General features: G+C 39.9%; 2 non-coding genes across 2 annotated transcripts; both read left to right on the top strand.

Moving 5' to 3' along the window:
- The first annotated feature begins 4,319 nt into the window (after positions 1–4,319).
- On the top strand, positions 4,320–4,426 carry LOC141687905 (small nucleolar RNA R71). The gene has a single exon (XR_012561384.1). It is a non-coding gene; the product is annotated as a small nucleolar RNA R71 (small nucleolar RNA).
- A 5,505-nt stretch (positions 4,427–9,931) lies between these two features.
- On the top strand, positions 9,932–10,038 carry LOC141687957 (small nucleolar RNA R71). Its single transcript, XR_012561431.1, has one exon. It is a non-coding gene; the product is annotated as a small nucleolar RNA R71 (small nucleolar RNA).
- Positions 10,039–19,400: the final 9,362 nt, after the last annotated feature.

The following is a 19,400-nucleotide window of genomic DNA, read 5'->3' as shown; positions in this document are numbered from 1 at the left end:
CTCCGCCGGTAGATGACATCCCTTACCGTACACCAACTGAAACGGTGACATCCCAAGTGGAGTTTTGTATGCTGTTCTGTAAGCCCAAACAGCTTCATCGAGCTTTAAAAGACCAATCCTTCCTTGACGGACAAACAACCTTCTCTAGAATGCGCTTTATCTCTCTGTTAGACACTTCCGCTTGACCATTTGTTTGCGGATGATAGGCAGTAGCTACTCGATGATTCACATTATAACGCTGCATCATAGAAGTGAACTTACGGTTGCAAAAATGCGATCCTTCATCACTTATGATTACCCGAGGCGTTCCAAACCTTGTGAAAATTTGCTTATGAAGAAAATTTAGCACTGCCTTTGCATCATTTGTCGGTAAAGCTTTAACTTCGACCCATTTTGAGACATAATCGACTGCCAGCAAGATGTACTGATTATTGCAAGACGAGATAAAAGGCCCCATAAAATCGATTCCCCATACATCAAGACCTCGACTTCAAGCATCACATTTAATGGCATCTCATCCTTCCTTGACAAATTTCCCACTCTTTGGCAACGATCACACCTTAAAACAAACTGATGAGCATCCTTGAACAAAGTAGGCCAGAAAAAACCTGCTTGCAGAATACGAGCTGCCGTCTTCTCACCTCCATAGTGTCCACCATAAATCGTGGAATGGCAGTCTCGTAATATCCCCTCCGTCTCACAGAACGGGATACATCTCCTGATGATCTGGTCAGCTCCCTGTCTAAACAAATATGGTTCATCCCACATATACCACTTCACCTCATGCAGAAACTTCTTCTTTTGAGCGGATGTCAAATTAAGCGGCATTATATTGCTGACAAGATAGTTTACAATATCTGCAAACCATGGTTCTTCCTCCTGAATTGCAAACAACTGCTCATCCGGAAAAGATTCATTGATTAACGTCCTATCTTGTGAAGTAGAATCGGGATTCTCCAACCTAGAGAGATGGTCAGCTACTTGATTCTCGGTACCTTTTCTATCTTTGATCTCTAACTCAAATTCTTGAAGTAAAAGCACCCAACGAATGAGTCTCGGCTTCGAATCCTTCTTAGAAACCAGATAGCGAATAGCTGCATGATCAGTGAATACTGTCACTTTCGTACCAAGCAGATAAGATCGAAATTTCTCAAAGCCAAAGACTATAGCCAAAAGCTCCTTCTCAGTAGTGGTGTAGTTCAATTGGGCCCCATTTAAAGTCTTACTCACATAGTAGACCACATGGAAGAGATTTTTCTTGCGCTGTCCCAGAACTGCACCTACCGCATAGTCACTCGCATCACACATCATCTCAAACGGTTCTGTCCAATCTGGTGCTGTAATAACTGGTGCCGTGATCAAACTCTCCTTGAGAGTCTCGAATGCTGCCAAACATTCATCATCAAATTTGAAAGGCACATCTTTCTCAAGTAGATTGCACAACGGCTTAGATATCTTTGAAAAGTCCTTGATGAATCGCCGATAAAAACCCGCATGACCGAGAAAACTACGGATTCCTTTCACCGAATTAGGTGGGGGAAGATTTTCAATGACTCCACCTTGGCCTTGTCCACCTCCAGACCTTTGCTAGAGACCTTATGCCCAAGGATAATGCCTTCACGCACCATAAAATGACATTTCTCCCAATTAAGCACCAAATTAGTTTCCACGCATCTTTTGAGTACGGCGCGCAGATTATTCAAACATTCATCATATGAGTGTCCAAAGACGGAGAAGTCCATCCATGAACACTTCGACGTTATTTCCAATCATGTCAAAGAATATAGCCTTCATACATCTCTGAAAGGTGGCCGGGGCGCCACATAACCCAAACGAAACTCTACGAAAAGCAAATGTGCCAAATGGACAAGTGAAGGTAGTCTTTTCCTGATCCTCTGGTGCAATACAAATCTGATTATACCCGGAATAACCATCCAGAAGACAAAAATACTCATGTCCCGCCAATCTATCAAGCATTTGATCAATGAATGGGAGAGGGAAGTGATCCTTCCTTGTGGCTTTGTTCAATTTTCTATAATCCATGCATACTCTCCATCCTGTAACTGTTCAAGTAGGGATGAGCTCATTCTTTTCATTTGCGACCACAGTGATACCTCCTTTCTTAGGTACACATTGCACGGGGCTCACCCACGAGCTGTCAGAAATAGGATAAATGATGCCTGCATCTAGCCATTTCAGAATTTCTTTCTTCACCACCTCCTTCATGATCGGGTTCAGTCTTCGCTGCTGTTCCACAGTTGGCTTACTACCTTCCTCTAACAGAATTTTATGCATACAATATGAAGGACTTATCCCCTTGATGTCTGCTATGGTCCATCCTATAGCCGATTTGAATTCTCTCAAAATCCTTAAGAGCTTGTCTTCCTCACTACCTGAAAGGTCAGCTGAAATAATAACAGGTAACGTAGATGAATCACCTAAAAAAGCATACCTCAAGTGTTCAGGTAATGGTTTGAGCTCCAAGGTAGGTGCTTCCTCGATTGATGGTTTGAGCTTCCCTTCAGCATTCTTAAGTTCAGAAGTACCAAGAGATTCAAAATGGTATGTCGAGCTTCGCTTCCATGGAGAAGCGTTCAGATATTGTAATTGCTCGTTGCTATCTTCATCATCGCTGTCAAAATCCCCCATTAAAGCCTTTTCCAATACATCGGACATTAGCATGTGATCGAGTTCCGAAGTAACCGCAGAATCAATCATATCCACTTTTAAGCACTCCTCATCTTCTGTAGGGAATTTCATTGCCTTGAATACGTTGAAGGTCACATCCTGATCTTGGACCCGCATAGTAAGTTCCCCTTTTTGCACATCTATCAAGGTACGGCCAGTAGCCAAGAAAGGCCTCCCCAAGATTATGGGAATCTTCTTATCTTCCTCAAAATCCAGAATAACAAAATCTGCAGGAAAGAAGAGCTTATCCACCTTGACGAGCACATCCTCAACTATGCCCCTTAGGTAAGTAATGGAACGGTCCGCCAATTATAGCAACATGTATGTGGGTTTTGGATCAGGCAGATCCAGCTTTTTAAAGATCGACAACGGCATCAGATTAATGCTTGCTCCCAAATCACAAAGGCACTTATCAAAAGTTAGATTGCCAATGGTGCAAGGAATGGTGAAGCTTCCTGGATCTTTCAGTTTTGGTGGTAACTTTTGTTGCAGAACCGCGCTGCATTCTTCCGTGAGAGCAACGGTTTCAAGGTCATCCAGTTTCACCTTCCTTGAAAGAATAGTCTTCATAAACTTCGCATAACTAGGCATTTGTTCCAGCGCCTCAGCGAAAGGTATAATGATGTGAAGTTTCTTGAACACCTCCAGAAACTTCCCGAACTGTCTATCCAGCTTTTGTTGCTGCAATCTCTTAGGAAAAGGTGGTGGAGGATAGAGCTGTTTCTCCCCTGTATTAGCCTCAGGCAGAGTGTGTTCAACAGTAGTCTTCCTTGGTTCCGCCGCTTTCCTCCTTTTGCTTAGATTCTTCATCTCTAACTTCAGCTTCGACTTCTTTTACCTTTTCAGCATCAGCTACTTTTCCAGACCTTAAGGTAATAGCCTTGACTTGCTCTTTAGCTTCCTTCCTGCCTGGTACTTCCGTGTCACTGGGAAGAGTGCCAGGTTGACGATTGAGCACTGCATTGGCTAATTGACCGATTTGATTTTCCAAGGTCTTGATAGAAACCGCCTGACTCTTGCACAACAGCTTAAGTTCCTCAAAATCAGCACTAGTAGGTGCAGCTGCACTTCCCTGTTGAGGATATGATTGCCTTGTAGCATACTGCTGTGGTTGCTGGAATCCAGGTGGGTTAAACTGTTTACTTACTCCTTGCTGATATGTTGGCTGAATAGCATTCTGATTATTCCTCCAGCTGAAATTTGGATGATTTCTGTTGTTAGGATGATAGGTCGCTGACACAGGCTGCTGTTGTCGCTGATAATTATTCACATACTGAACAGATTCGTTGACAAGAGAACACTGATCCGTAGCATGAGAACCTGCACAAAGCTCACAAACCATAGCTATTTGATTAACTCCATACGTAGCCAAAGAATCAACCTTCATTGATAGCGCTTGGAGCTGGGCTGCAATAGCGGTGGCTGCATCAACTTCCAGAATACCTGCTACCTTGCCTGACGTCATCCTCTGAGTTGGGTTTTGATGCTCATTTGCAGCCATCGTCTCGATAAGATTATACGCCTCAGTATAGCTTTTAGCCCATAAGGCGCCTCCAGCTGCTGCATCGAGCATGGGCCGAGATTGGGCCCCCAAACCATTATAAAAACCAGTGATTACCATCCAATCCGGCATTCCATGATGTGGACATTTTCTCAACATTTCCTTGTAGCGTTCCCAAGCCTCGCACATAGATTCTGTAGGTTGCTGCGCAAACTGAGTAAGAGCACTCCTCATAGCAGCAGTCTTTGCCATTGATAAAACTTTACCAGAAACTTTTGCGCAAGATCTTGCCACGTAGTGATTGACCCAGCTGGTTCAGAATGTAACCAGTCTTTAGCTTTATCCCTCAGTGAGAATGGGAAAAGCCTCAACTTGATAGCCTCATCAGTCACGCCATTATACTTAAAAGTGCTGCAGATCTCGACGAAATTCCTTATGTGCATGTTGGGGTCTTCCAGTTGCCGCTCCTCCAAAAGAAACAGAATTCTGCACCATCTGAATAGTGCCCGGCTTGATTTCAAAGGTGTTAGCTTGAATAGCCGGATGAAGGATGCTTGACTGAATGTCATCAATTTTAGACCGAGAAAAATCCATAAGAGCTGGATCAGCTTGAACAATACGATCTCCCATGTTTACTGGTTCTTTCTGCTCAGTTCCTGAATCTGAATCCTCAAAATCTAACTTTTCCGGAGTATCAAGAACTTCGTCTTTCTCCTCAGCTGTATCTAAGGTCCTCTTGCGAGTACGAGAACGAGTTTGCATAAACGCTTGCTAAAGTACCTGAAACACAACCGAAAAGAGTAATTAACTACTACGTCCTAATCACTGAGTCCTAATGACCAATGATGGTAAGTACATAAACTAAACAAATACGCCGAGTCCCCAGCAGCGGCGCCAAAAACTTGTTAGGGCGAAAACATGCACTAATATTCACGCAAGTATACGCGTTCGCAAGTAATATAGAATACTTTCTAGTTCGTTCCCTCAGAGACTCAGACTAAGTTATTGTCTAATTAAACTCACTCACCAATGTATGATTACTTCTCAATGTTAAGATAATAACACTTAAAATTGTTGATTAAATATTAACTATAATTAACTACTTAATTAACCACTTAACTAACACTTCAATTTATCAATAATAAAACACTCATGAGATCACAACTTCATTATTACTTCCTTCTATAGCCATTGTTATTACCTTTAGCATGCGACAGTGATGACATTAATCGAATAACACAAAACTGATAAAAGCCAACTTTCATTGTACTAATACCATTCTACCAAACATCCACAATTAAGATAGAAGTTGAATAGTCATCAATTATGTTGAGTTCCTATATGTCTACAGAAATTGACAACACAACGATTTAAGCACAAGTTATTCCTTTTGATTACATAGAGCAAATGAAACTGTTAGAATTACCCACTAATCATGCACAACGTACATGAACCTATGCTAGCATGGCAAGTTCTAAATCTCAAGATCCACCGTCGCTTCACAAGAGATTAACACCCTATCTTATATGTTCGCGACGCACATAAGACGAATACACACAACCAATACTAGATATCATGCAATCATCACACACTAAAGTATTAAACAATTAACTAAAGAATTCCATAATAAATCCGTTGCAACCCCATGATCACGATTAGCCCATAATAGAACTTATCGCCATCATGGGTTCATATGAAATCATGATAAACAACACAAGAAAATAATAACTAACTAATTATATTAAAACAGAGTACGTCACAAGAGTAAATAAGTCAAAGCAAGAAAACTAGCATCCAACGTTACAACGAAACAAGAATCACAAGAATATATACTTCCTCTTCGCTGCAGTGTGCTAAATCGGTCTTCTTCCTTATCTCCTTCGCTTCTTGCGCCAAACACAATCTAAAACATAATCTCCTTCTTCTTTTCTATGAAAACGTCTCAATCTACTTATATAATAGTCCCATAAAACTCAGATTACATAGAAGTTGGAAGCCAAACAGAAGTAGAAGTCTAAAATAATTCATCTTTTTCCCCGACCCTGCGCGGCTGCTCAGCATTTCTGCGCGGGCGTGCAAGGCTGCTGCGCGGCCGCTCAGCATTGCTGCGCGGGGCGTGCAGGACCTGACTGGAAAAATTCCAGGTTTGCTCCGTTTCTTCGCCGTAATCTGCCCGTTCTTTTCCTCTCTCAATGGTGAACACATGCCAAGGCTTATTCTTGATGATTCCTCCTCCGAAATGCAACAAATACCCTGAAATGGCATAAACACTAGAAAAATGCATCAAATACAACAAAATACTTGATTTCAAGACACCAATTTAAGCCATTTTAAGACGTTCTAAGTGGTATAAAATGCCACTTATCAGTAGAATCGGGATTCTCCAACCTAGAGAGATGGTCAGCTACTTGATTCTCAGTACCTTTTCTATCTTTGATCTCTAACTCAAATTCTTGAAGTAAAAGCACCCAACGAATGAGTCTCGGCTTCGAATCTTCTTAGAAACCAGATAGCGAATAGCTGCATGATCAGTGAATACTGTCACTTTCGTACCAAGCAGATAAGATCGAAATTTCTCAAAGCCAAAGACTATAGCCAAGCTCCTTCTCAGTAGTGGTGTAGTTCAATTGGGCCCCATTTAAAGTCTTACTCGCATAGTAGACCACATGGAAGAGATTTTTCTTGCGCTGTCCCAGAACTGCACCTACCGCATAGTCACTCGCATCACACATCATCTCAAACGGTTCTGTCCAATCTGGTGCTGTAATAACTAGTGCCGTGATCAAACTCTCCTTGAGAGTCTCGAATGCTGCCAAACATTCATCATCAAATTTGAAAGGCACATCTTTCTCAAGTAAATTGCACAACGGCTTAGATATCTTTGAAAAGTCCTTGATGAATCGCCGATAAAAACCGGCATGACCGAGAAAACTACGGATTCCTTTCACCGAATTAGGTGGGGGAAGATTTTCAATGACTCCCACCTTGGCCTTGTCCACCTCCAGACCTTTGCTAGAGACCTTATGCCCAAGGATAATGCCTTCACGCACCATAAAATGACATTTCTCCCAATTAAGCACCAAATTAGTTTCCACGCATCTTTTGAGTACGGCGCGCAGATTATTCAAATATTCATCATACGAGTGTCCAAAGACGGAGAAGTCATCCATGAACACTTCGACATTATTTCCAATCATGTCAGAGAATATAGCCATCATACATCTCTGAAAGGTGGCCGGGGTGCCACATAACCCAAACAAAACTCTTCGAAAAGCAAATGTGCCAAATGGACAAGTGAAGGTAGTCTTTTCCTGATCCTCTGGTGTAATACAAATCTGATTATACCCGGAATAACCATCCAGAAGACAAAAATACTCATGTCCCGCCAATCTGTCAAGCATTTGATCAATAAATGGAAGAGGAAAGTGATCCTTTCTTGTGGCTTTGTTCAATTTCCTATAATCCATGCATACTCTCCATCCTGTAACTGTTCGAGTAGGGATGAGCTCATTCTTTTCATTTGCGACCACAGTGATACCTCCTTTCTTAGGAACACATTGTACAGGGCTCACCCACGAGCTGTCAGAAATAGGATAAATGATGCCTGCATCTAGCCATTTCAGAATTTCTTTCTTCACCACCTCCTTCATGATCGGGTTCAGTCTTCGCTGCTGTTCCACAGTTGGCTTACTACCTTCCTCTAACAGAATTTTATGCATACAATATGAAGGACTTATCCCCTTGATGTCTGCTATGGTCCATCCTATAGCCGATTTGAATTCTCTCAAAATCCTTAAGAGCTTGTCTTCTTCACTACCTGAAAGGTCAGCTGAAATAATAACAGGTAACGTAGATGAATCACCTAAAAAAGCATACCTCAAGTGTTCAGGTAATGGTCTAAGCTCCAAGGTAGGTGCTTCCTCTATTGATGGTTTGAGCTTCCCTTCAGCATTCTTAAGGTCAGAAGTACCAAGAGATTCAAATGGTATGTCGAGCTTTCGCTTCCATGGAGAAGCGTTCAGATATTGTAATTGCTCGTTGCTATCTTCATCATCGCTGTCAAAATCCCCCACTAAGGCTTTTTCCAATGCATCAGACATTAGCATGTGATCGAGTTCCGAAGTAACCGCAGAATCAATCACATCCACTTTTAAGCACTCCTCATCTTCTGTAGGGAATTTCATTGCCTTGAATACGTTGAAGGTCACATCCTGATCTTGGACCCGCATAGTAAGTTCACCTTTTTGCACATCTATCAAGGTACGGCCAGTAGCCAAGAAAGGCCTCCCCAAGATTATAGGAATCTTCTTATCTTCCTCAAAATCCAGAATAACAAAATCTGCAGGAAAGAAGAGCTTATCCACCTTGGCGAGCACATCCTCAACTATGCCCCTTGGGTAAGTAATGGAACGGTCAGCCAATTGTAGCGACATGTATGTGGATTTTGGATCAGGCAGATCCAGCTTTTTAAAGATCGACAAGGGCATCAGATTAATGCTTGCTTCCAAATCACAAAGGCACTTGTCAAAAGTTAGATTGCCAATGGTGCAAGGAATGGTGAAGCTTCCTGGATCTTTCAGTTTTGGTGGTAACTTTTGCTGCAGAACAGCGCTGCATTCTTCCGTGAGAGCAACGGTTTCAAAGTCATCCAGTTTCACCTTCCTTGAAAGAATAGTCTTCATAAACTTCGCATAGCTAGGCATTTGTTCCAGAGCCTCAGCGAAAGGTATATTGATGTGAAGTTTCTTGAACACCTCCAGAAACTTCCCGAACTGTCTATCCAGCTTTTGTTGCTGCAATCTCTTAGGAAAAGATGGTGGAGGATAGAGCTGTTTCTCCCCTGTATTAGCCTCAGGCAGAGTGTGTTCAACAGTAGTCTTCCTTGGTTCCGCCACTTTCTCCTTTTGCTTAAATTCTTCATCTCTAACTTCAGCTTCGACTTCTTTTGCCTTTTCAGCATCAGCTACTTTTCCAGACCTTAAGGTAATAGCCTTGACTTGCTCTTTAGCTTCCTTCCTGCCTGGTACTTCCGTGTCACTGGGAAGAGTACCAGGTTGACGATTGAGCACTGCATTGGCTAATTGACCGATTTGATTTTCCAAGGTCTTGATAGAAACCGCCTGACTCTTGCACAACAGCTTAAGTTCCTCAAAATTAGCACTAGTAGGTGCAGTTGCACTTCCCTGTTGAGGATATGATTGCCTTGTAGCATACTGCTGTGGTTGCTGGAATCCAGGTGGGTTAAACTGTTTACTCACTCCTTGCTGATATGGTGGCTGAATAGCATTCTGATTATTCCCCCAGCTGAAATTTGGATGATTTCTGTTGTTAGGATGATAGGTCGCTGGCACAGGCTGCTGTTGTCACTGATAATTATTCACATACTGGACAGATTCGTTGACAAGAGAACACTAATCCGTAGCATGAGAACCTGCACAAAGCTCACAAACCATAGCTATTTGATTAACTTCATACGTAGCCAAAGAATCAACCTTCATTGATAACGCTTGGAGCTGGGCTGCAATAGCAGTGGCTGCATCAACTTCAAGAATACCTGCTACCTTGCCTGACGTCATCCTCTGAGTTGGGTTTTGATGCTCATTTGCAGCCATCGTCTCGATAAGATTATACGCCTCAGTATAACTTTTAGCCCATAAGGCGCCTCCAGCTGCTGCATCGAGCATGGGCCGAGATTGGGCCCCCAAACCATTATAAAAACCAGTGATTACCATCCAATCCGGCATTCCATGATGTGGACATTTTCTCAACATTTCCTTGTAGCATTCCCAAGCCTCGCACATAGATTCTGTAGGTTGCTGCGTAAATTGAGTAAGAGCACTCCTCATAGCAGCAGTCTTTGCCATTGGATAAAACTTCACCAGAAACTTTTGCGCAAGATCTTGCCACGTAGTGATTGACCCAGCTGGTTCAGAATGTAACCAGTCTTTAGCTTTATCCCTCAGTAAGAATGGGAAAAGCCTCAACTTGATAGCCTCATCAGTCACGCCATTATACTTAAAAGTGCTGCAGATCTCGACAAAATTCCTTATGTGCATGTTGGGGTCTTCAGTTGCCGCTCCTCCAAAAGAAATAGAATTCTACACCATCTGAATAGTGCCCGGCTTGATTTCAAAGGTGTTAGCTTGAATAGCCGGATGAAGGATGCTTGACTGAATGTCATCAATTTTAGGCCGATAAAAATCCATAAGAGCTGGATCAGCTTGAACAATACGATCTCCCATGTTTACTGGTTCTTTTTGCTCAGTTCCTGAATCCGAATCCTCAAAATCTAACTTCTCCGGTGTATCAAGAACTTCGTCTTTCTCCTCAGCTGTATCTAAGGTCCTCTTGCGAGCAAGAGAACGAGTTTGCATAAACGCTTGCTAAAGTACCTGAAACACAATCGAAAAGAGTAATTAACTACTACGTCCTAATCACTGAGTCCTAATGACCAATGATGGTAAGTACATAAACTAAACAAATACGCCGAGTCCCCGGCAGCGGCGCCAAAAACTTGTTAGGGTGAAATCACGCACTAATATTCACGCAAGTATACGCGTTCGCAAGTAATATAGAATACTTTCTAGTTCGTTCCATCAGAGACTCAGACTAATTTATTGTCTAATTTTAACTCACTCACCAATGTATGACTACTTCTCACTGTTAAGATAATAACACTTAAAATTGTTGATTAAATATTAACTATAATTAACTACTTAATTAACCACTTAACTAACACTTCAATTTATCAATAATAAAACACTCATGAGATCACAACTTCATTATTACTTCCTTCTATAGCCATTGTTATTACCTTTAGCATGTGACAGTGATGATATTAATCGAATAACACGAAACTGATAAAAGCCAACTTTCATTGTACTAATACCATTCTACCAAACATCCACAATTAAGATAGAAGTTGAATAGTCATCAATTATGTTGAGTTCCTATATGTCTACAGAAATTGACAACACAACGATTTAAGCACAAGTTATCCCTTTTTGATTACATAGGGCAAATAAAACTGTTAGAGTTACCTACTAATCATGTACAACGTACATGAACCTATGCTAGCATGGCAAGTTCTAAATCTCAAGATCCACCGTCGCTTCACAAGAGATTAACACCCTATCTTATATGTTCGCGACGCACATAAGACGAATACGCACAACCAATACTAGATATCATGCAATCATCACATACTAAAGTATTAAACAATTAACTAAAGAATTCCATAATAAATCCGTTGCAACCCCATGATCACGATTAGCCCATAATAGAACTTATCGCCATCATGGGTTCATATGAAATCATGATAAACAAACACAAGAAAATAATAACTAAACTGATTATATTAAAACAGAGTACGTCACAAGAGTAAATAAGTCAAAGCAAGAAAACTAGCATCCAACGTTACAACGAAACAAGAATCACAAGAATATATGCTTCCTCTTCGTTGCTGTGTGCTAAATCGGTCTTCTTCCTTATCTCCTTCGCTTCTTGTAAAACACAATCTAAAATATAATCTCCTCTTAATACTCCGTGAAAAACGTCTCAAATCTACCTATATAATAGTCCCATGAAACTCAGATTACATAGAAGTTGGAAGCCAAACAGAAGTAGAAGTCTAAAATAATATATCTATTTCCCCGACCCTGCGCGGCCGCTCAGCATTTCTGCGCGGGCGCGCAAGGCTGCTGCGCGGCCGCTCAGCATTGCTGCGCGGGCGCGCAGGACCCTTCTGGAAAAATTCCATGTTTGCTCCATTTATTCGCCGTAATCTGCCCGTTCTTTTCCTCTCGCAATGGTGAACACATGCCAAGGCTTATTCTTGATGATTCCACCTCCGAAATACAACTAATACCCTGAAATACATAAACACTAGAAAAACGCATAAAATACACAAAATACTTGATTTCAAGACACCAATTTTAGCCATTTTAAGACGTTCTAAGTGGTATAAAATGCCACTTATCAAAACGCTGAATTGAATTACTTATATACTCAATCCATGATATCTTATGCTTTGAAAGACCAAATCCTTGAAACCCTGAAACATTGATTCCTTTGTTATCCAATTCTTTCATTACCCAGCATTCAAGCTTTGAAATTACCTTATTGATCCTTACAAGGATTGAAACCCTTTCATTATTAAACACTCATTATTGTTGATGATTCTGGTTATTGTTTATTATTTCTTATTCAGTTATTATGTTAGAATTGGATTGTTTTTATAAAATTGTGGACCAGATTCGTGGTCAGACCATATAATGGTCAAGTTAGGCCAATGTGTGCCTTGGATCCAGTAGTTAGAGCAATGCTGTATGCCTTGCTCCGGGTTAGTGCGTGACTGATCAGCAGCCTAACCTTGGTTTTTAAATTAAAAGTATAATATCCAATTGTAAATCATAATCCATTGTTCACTTAATATCATAATCATGTTCTATTGATGATCATTATTCTCAGTTTTGTCATTGTGACTTGCCGAGCCAGTTAGCTCATTTGTGCGATGTTATTTATATTCTTTCCAGCTAAAAAGGAACCAGTTGGTAACGAGGATCCCTAGTCCAGCGCGAGAGCTAGGGGTTCAGGTTGAGAAAGCTGAGCTAGTAGGCTTCTTTTGGAATAATTTAAGTCTGTAAAAGTTTATAATAAAGTTTAATACTCAGTTTGAGTTTGAATGATTGGGATTTGAACGGTATGTAATATAAGTAGATGTGTGGCTTGTGTACATACTTTAGCCTGTTGTGATCTGTGGTAGTTGGTAAATAGGGTCACTGCATATTATTGTTATCTTTATTATTATTATAAGCAGGTTATAAATAAGGTATGTGTGTGTGGACCCCAAACTTCTGACCAGGGTTTGGAGGGCGCCACAGTATATATGCAGACTCAAACTCTTTTTCATTCTCTATATACACATAGAATTTACAGTCGCAAGAGAGAAAGAGAGAGACGCATTTTTAAGTCGATTGCAATCCTACCAAACTTCCGTCAAAATTTATAAATATTATAGATTCTAAAAGCCCGGAACAAGAGGATTTGTTTGTGAGTAATTTCTTGAGTTTTTACCCAAGATTTAACAAGATCGAATTTTGAGGTTTTCTTGGACTTAAGGCCATGTTTGGTTATGATTATTAATTGATTTTGATTGATCATTCAAGTCATTTTCTCTTTAGGATTTTTCATAATTTATTTGTTCCATTTATTTGTGTGTGTTCATTTTATTTATAGTTTTTAAATTTAAGTGCCCAGTTAAATTGTTTTAAGAACGAAATTTTATTCTCATTTTTAATTAAATGGCGTATAATATTGAGATACTAAAAAAAATTATGTCTCGATTATAAAACGTGATCCAGTGAAAATGGGTGAGTTTGAAAATGGATCCGTTTTCTAAACGAGCACTCGATTGTGCACTATGCTTTGATTACTAATGTTAAGTTGAATGTTGAGCTCCTCAGATACGTGCACACAACAGCTGAAGACACGTCATATAATGATAAGCTGGGTTTCTCTTTCTTGGTTGGTGATGAAATAATAAGAATCACTGAGGATGATTTTAATGAGTATCTGCAGCTTCCTCGGGATAATTTTGTAAAATTGCCACAGAAATGGGAACTGATTAGTTTCTTCAAAGCCATTAGATGCACCATGATAAATGAAAAACTTCCAAAGTACTTCAACAAAATCCATCTAACAAAACAATGGCATTTGTTCTTTAACATATTGTCTTACTGTCTGGCTCCCAAGACTGGTGGATCTCATGGACTGACATTGTTCAATCAAGTAATTGGAGTAACTGTTGCTCACAATCTACGAATCAACTTTGGACATATGTTGATGGAGGAGATCTTACAGAACCAAGCTCAGAAACAAGATCATATATTGTATATCAGGTTTCTCCATATTGTTCTAGATGGGAAGCTGACAGAAGACTAGAAGGTTTTGGTTCACAGTGATAACTTGGAAGACTCTCAAGTGCTGTCCTTAAAAATGATGGTCAAGCTGATCAATCAGACATTTTATCCCAACAACAACCCCATTATGTTGACAGACTTCATGAAAGAGTACTTTGCTACCATTGCTAAGCAATCTGAATCTACACATCAAGCTGAAGTTGGTACACGTTAACAAGGTGCTCGACAAAGTGTTCCACGGGCTGCAGCTGAAGCTCAACCTATGGAAATTGATCAACAACCTGTCATTGCTGAACATCCAGAAGACGTTGTACAATATGAAGCTGCTGAACAACAATACGAAGATTCTGTACCTATACAATCAGAAGCAGATGTCTACCGGCCAGATCTTTTAGGTATGGATGAATCTTCTCTAAATCAAACTTTTGAAGGTTTTTCTGAATTAATTAAAGAGGAATTACACATTGATGATTTTCACACACAAATTCTTGAGGAGCAAGTAGATAGGAGATGGAGTGAATTTGTTTTCCCGCAAATTCATGACCACCCTCTAGAGCCAATACACACATCTCAAAATCTCTTAGCCCAATCCTTGGCGTATAAGAATACTATGAGTGAAGAGGGAGAAATTGCACTAGATGCAGCAAATAAGGAATGTATTATGAGTGAACCCACAACTCTATCTCCTATGAAGCAAAGCAGTCCCCTATTGAGACAACTATAACCCCCCAAGTATCTTCCCAAAAGGATACTTTGGCTGAAAAGGCACATAACAGTTACTAGATCCATTTTCTCAACAAGGTGGGTCTATTGAAATTCTCCCATCGTCCATGACATCCTGTAATGAGTCAAACACTCTTTCCAATATCCAAGCTCTTGAAGCTTTAAATGAGTCAATTAGAAGAGCGTTACATGGTGAGGAAAAATTGACGGAAATGGGGCATTCAACCATATTACGGTTAGAATATCATGTCCAAGGTTCTTGTTGTGGATATGTTGTGAACTTGATGATTTCATTAACAAAACACCTTAGTAGATTTAACTTAGTGAAAAATATAGCACTCGACGGATAAGCAAATATAGTCCCGACGGATGACTCGTTATAGTCCCGACGGATGACTCATTATAGTCCTGACGGATGACTCATTATAGTCCCGACGGATGACTCATTATAGTCCCGACGGATGACTCATTATAGTCCCGACGGATAATGATTTATTATCCATCGAGTGAGTAGCTTATGTAATAAGAAGTCTGTAGCACATTTCTGCATACATCTTTGTACAGATTCTGTAGTAGCATATAAGTCATGTTGACTTTGATTAGATATACAGAATAGGTTGATTAAATGTACATAATTGATGTCTTGTAATTCTGCATAAATGAAATGAATTCAAGTGCCAAATAGCTACTCGACGGATGATCAACAAAGCTACTTGACGGATGATCAACAAGACAACTCGACGGATGATCATGTACTCAACGGATGATCAATTCAAATATTGTTAGTCCCTTAACAATATAGCAAGAATTACAGAAGGGGGGTTGAATGGAATTCTTGAACCTTTTTCTTAAAATAAAAATGTTCAAACTCGTATATAAATATAAGTGTATTGATTAACAGAATACGGAATAGAAACTTAAGTGAACCAAAACACAAGTAATTAAAAACAAGAGTCTTTAAAAACTTTCTGGTGGATTTAAACAATTTCACCAGAGATATATATTATATCGAGAGAACTCCGTGTGCAAGAATTCTCACAGCTACTTACAAATATGAACTACTGAGAATACAGAGAAATGCTAATAATTCTGCTTACAAATGTTTCTCACTTTTTGTATCTCAGATCATGTTTTCTATTTGCTACTTCTTGGTTTATATATTACCAAGATTACAAAGTCAAAAGACAGGATCATTATAAAAACTATCGGGTCTAATGCTTTGCTACTTTGTTCTCTATTACCCAGTTAATAGGCTTCCTCATTCCATTTGCATACACTTCGACGCATGTGACTAGTTGTCACTGTCAACTGATATTTGAATTCTTTATCCGTTGAGTACATGATCATCCGTCGACTTTATGATCATCCGTTGATGGCTTCATTGATCATCCGTCGACTGCTATATTAAACATCCGTTGATAGCTATTTGATCATCCATCGATGGCTTTGTTAATCATCCGTCGGTAGCTATTTTGGCACTTGACTTCAATTCATTTATGCAGAATTACAAGACATCATCTATGTACAATTAATCAACCTATTCTGCATATCTAGTTAAAGTCAACATGACTTATATGCTACTATAGAATTTATACAAAGGTGTATACAGAAATGTGCTACAGACCCATTATTACATAAGCTACTCACTCGATGGATAATAAGTCATCATCCGTCGGGACTACAATGAGTTATTCGTCGGGACTATAATTCTCATCCGTCAAGTGCTACATTATTTCACTAAGTAAAATCTACTTAGGTGTTTTGTTTATGTAATCTTCAAGTACACAACATATGCATAACAATCTCCCCCAATTTATGTCTACTGGAATTGTAGCCATAAATTAAGAGATACTTGATGATAACAAAACACCCTAAACATACAGCTTTAAAGAAAAGTAGATTATACTGAAAAGTGCTTCAAATAACAAAATGTACAAAGTTTAGCTCACAGTCATTTTCAAGATGCTCCTCTAGCCTGAGCAGATTTTTCTAGTTTCTTGAAGGTCTGGATCTTCTTCCAAGCTTTCTTTTGTTTTCATCAATCTGATTTTGGAGCTGCCTGTGGAATTCCGATTCATCAGATTCTGAGAGATTTAGCTTTCCTTGCATTTCCAAGAGAGTCTCATTGCTGGAGATGCTCAATTGGTCTTCTAATCTGAAGAATCTTCTCACACCTTTGTCATCTATGAACTCCATCAGCCAATAGGGCCTTAGATGCACTCTTCTCCCTGTGTATGGGATGATTAGATTTTTTGGGAGTGCATCTTTAGCTCTTACACTCCTTAGTTCTTCAATCTTCTTCAATACTAGTCTTCTTGCAGTGATATTGAACCCAAAGTTCTTCTTGAAGGATGAGTAAACTTTAATCAGTGCAGCTTGGCTCTCTTGAAGAATCCTATGAAGTGGCCACTGAATCTCCTTTCCTCCTTTGTACTTGTACACTAACCTTTCAGGTAGGTTTCTGTATGCATCAATTCCTCTCACCTCATCTAGTTCATCCAGATAGAGGTTTAGATCAGAAAATTCTTTGATGTCACACAAGTACAGGTAGTCTCCCTTATTGACTTTGGGCTGAGCTTTAACTACAGACTTGGATTTGAGAGGTGACAACTTCACTTTCTTGACTGCTTTTGACTTTGTCCTTTTTGGCTTGCTAAGGATTGGTAGATTGAAGTCTGGAATTGGTATGTTCTCCCATTCTATTGGCTCATCCTTGGGCATAATAGGTTCACCATGAATATTCATGTAGGGATCCACCACATTTATGTCTTCAAATACCACAGAAGGCTTTGTTGCTTGAGTTGTAATTGGTGTGGATTTCTTAGGAAATTGATCTTCCAATTCCTTGTCAGCAATATCCAGTTTCCTTTTAGTTCTTTTAGCCAATTCTTTCTTTCTTGGAGATTTCTTCTGTTCTTCAACTTGCTTTCTTGATTCAGTAGCTTCAGATGGTTGAGAGGGAATTTGTTGTGATGTGTTTACAGCATGTAACTTGGCCAAGATAGCAATCTGCTCTCTCTTTTGTTTAGCCTTTTTAGCATCTAGAGCAGCCTGCTTCTTTTCCTGCTTCAATCTATCTTTTTCTTCTATCTTTGCTTGAGCAAATTGAGGGTGTCTAGCCACCACACAAATTTCTTTCCCATTTCTGACAATATTAGCAATCCTTCTTTTAGAAACTGAATCAGCTGGATCTTTATAGAAGACAATTGATCTTGACAGAAGCTTCTTTTCATCAGGCTTGGGTGTCTCATACACAGTGTCCAAGGGGTTCTTCAAAGATAATTTTGAGTAGTTTGCCCTTGGTTTAAGAATCATTTCAGCCTTTGGAGACTTGATGCAGGAAGATTATCCTCTTTTCAGATAATTCATGCTCATCTCATGCACACTAATTTGCTTGACTTGAGAGTGATGGATGGCTGACTTAACTGGCTCCTTGACAAGTTCAAACTTTTTCTATATCTCCTCATCAATCTTCTTCCAGTTGACCAAACTCAACTTTTCCTTCTCAGTAACTTTCAAGTTAGTTGCTGCTGCTTGAATCAGATCTATACCATCTGCAACTGGTGGCTTTGAGACAGTAATTGAAGGCACAATTACTTTACTGATTTGTATCTGAAGTTTCTCCCCCTCACTTGGTCCTTTCTCCCCCTTTTTGTTATCATCAAGTTGAGGAGTCAAGCCTTGTGATTTAGCCAGTTGCATTAGAAGACTGGTCTGAGACTGTTGATTTTAAAGAATGGTGACCACAGAGTTTTCAATAACTTGAACTCTGTCCTCCAATTTGGCTAGCTTCTTTTCAGCATCTGATTCTCTTCTCAGTCTCAGGAGCAGATCCTGCATGGTACCATAGGGCACTATTGAATCCAGCTTCTCAGAATTATAGGTCTTCAAGTCAGCTATATCCTTTTTGAGTTCATCCACACTCAGGTTCTATCTTAATTGTTGTAGCTTCATGAGATGTAGAGAATCTAGGTGGGCTTGAAGAATAGCCTTGGTACTAGCATTTGAGGTGTTCTGAATGGCCTTTTGGATAGACATGATTTGTTTGACTAAGGATACATTGAATTGTCCTGGTGTAGACTCCATTGTCAATGCCCATTCAGGTAGATCTGGAATAGAACTTGGGCCTTCATCTCCCCCTAAGTTCATGCTTCCATCAAATGAAACAGAGTCATCATCATTAGAATTTACTCCAAATTCTTCAGATGACTCACCAGCTGTAGGAGGCATCAAATTAACAGCAGCTTTATCCCTTTGTAGAGATTCTGAAGTATGTACTAGATTTAGAGTCTTCTCTGCCTCCTCACTGCCCTGAGCAGCCAACAGTTGATAGGCTGACACAAGATGAGTAAAAGTGTCAGCATCCAAGGAAATGTTATCAATTACAGCTTTGTAATGTTGCTGAAATTATCTTTCCTTTTCAGCATCATCCACAATCATTGACTCATGAGCAATGGTTGGATCCACCCTTATACCCTATGTACCTGCTTTTCTCTCATGTTCTCTTTTTGTTGCATCAGGGTCTCACCCTCGCTCCCCATCCTCACACCCTCACCTTCACCTATTAA

The sequence above is a fragment of the Apium graveolens genome, chromosome 9 (assembly GCF_009905375.1).
Source record: "Apium graveolens cultivar Ventura chromosome 9, ASM990537v1, whole genome shotgun sequence".
In the NCBI taxonomy this organism is placed as follows: Eukaryota; Viridiplantae; Streptophyta; class Magnoliopsida; order Apiales; family Apiaceae; genus Apium; species Apium graveolens.
Note: the sequence above shows the minus strand (reverse complement) of the source record. Positions and strands in the feature narration are given on the sequence as shown.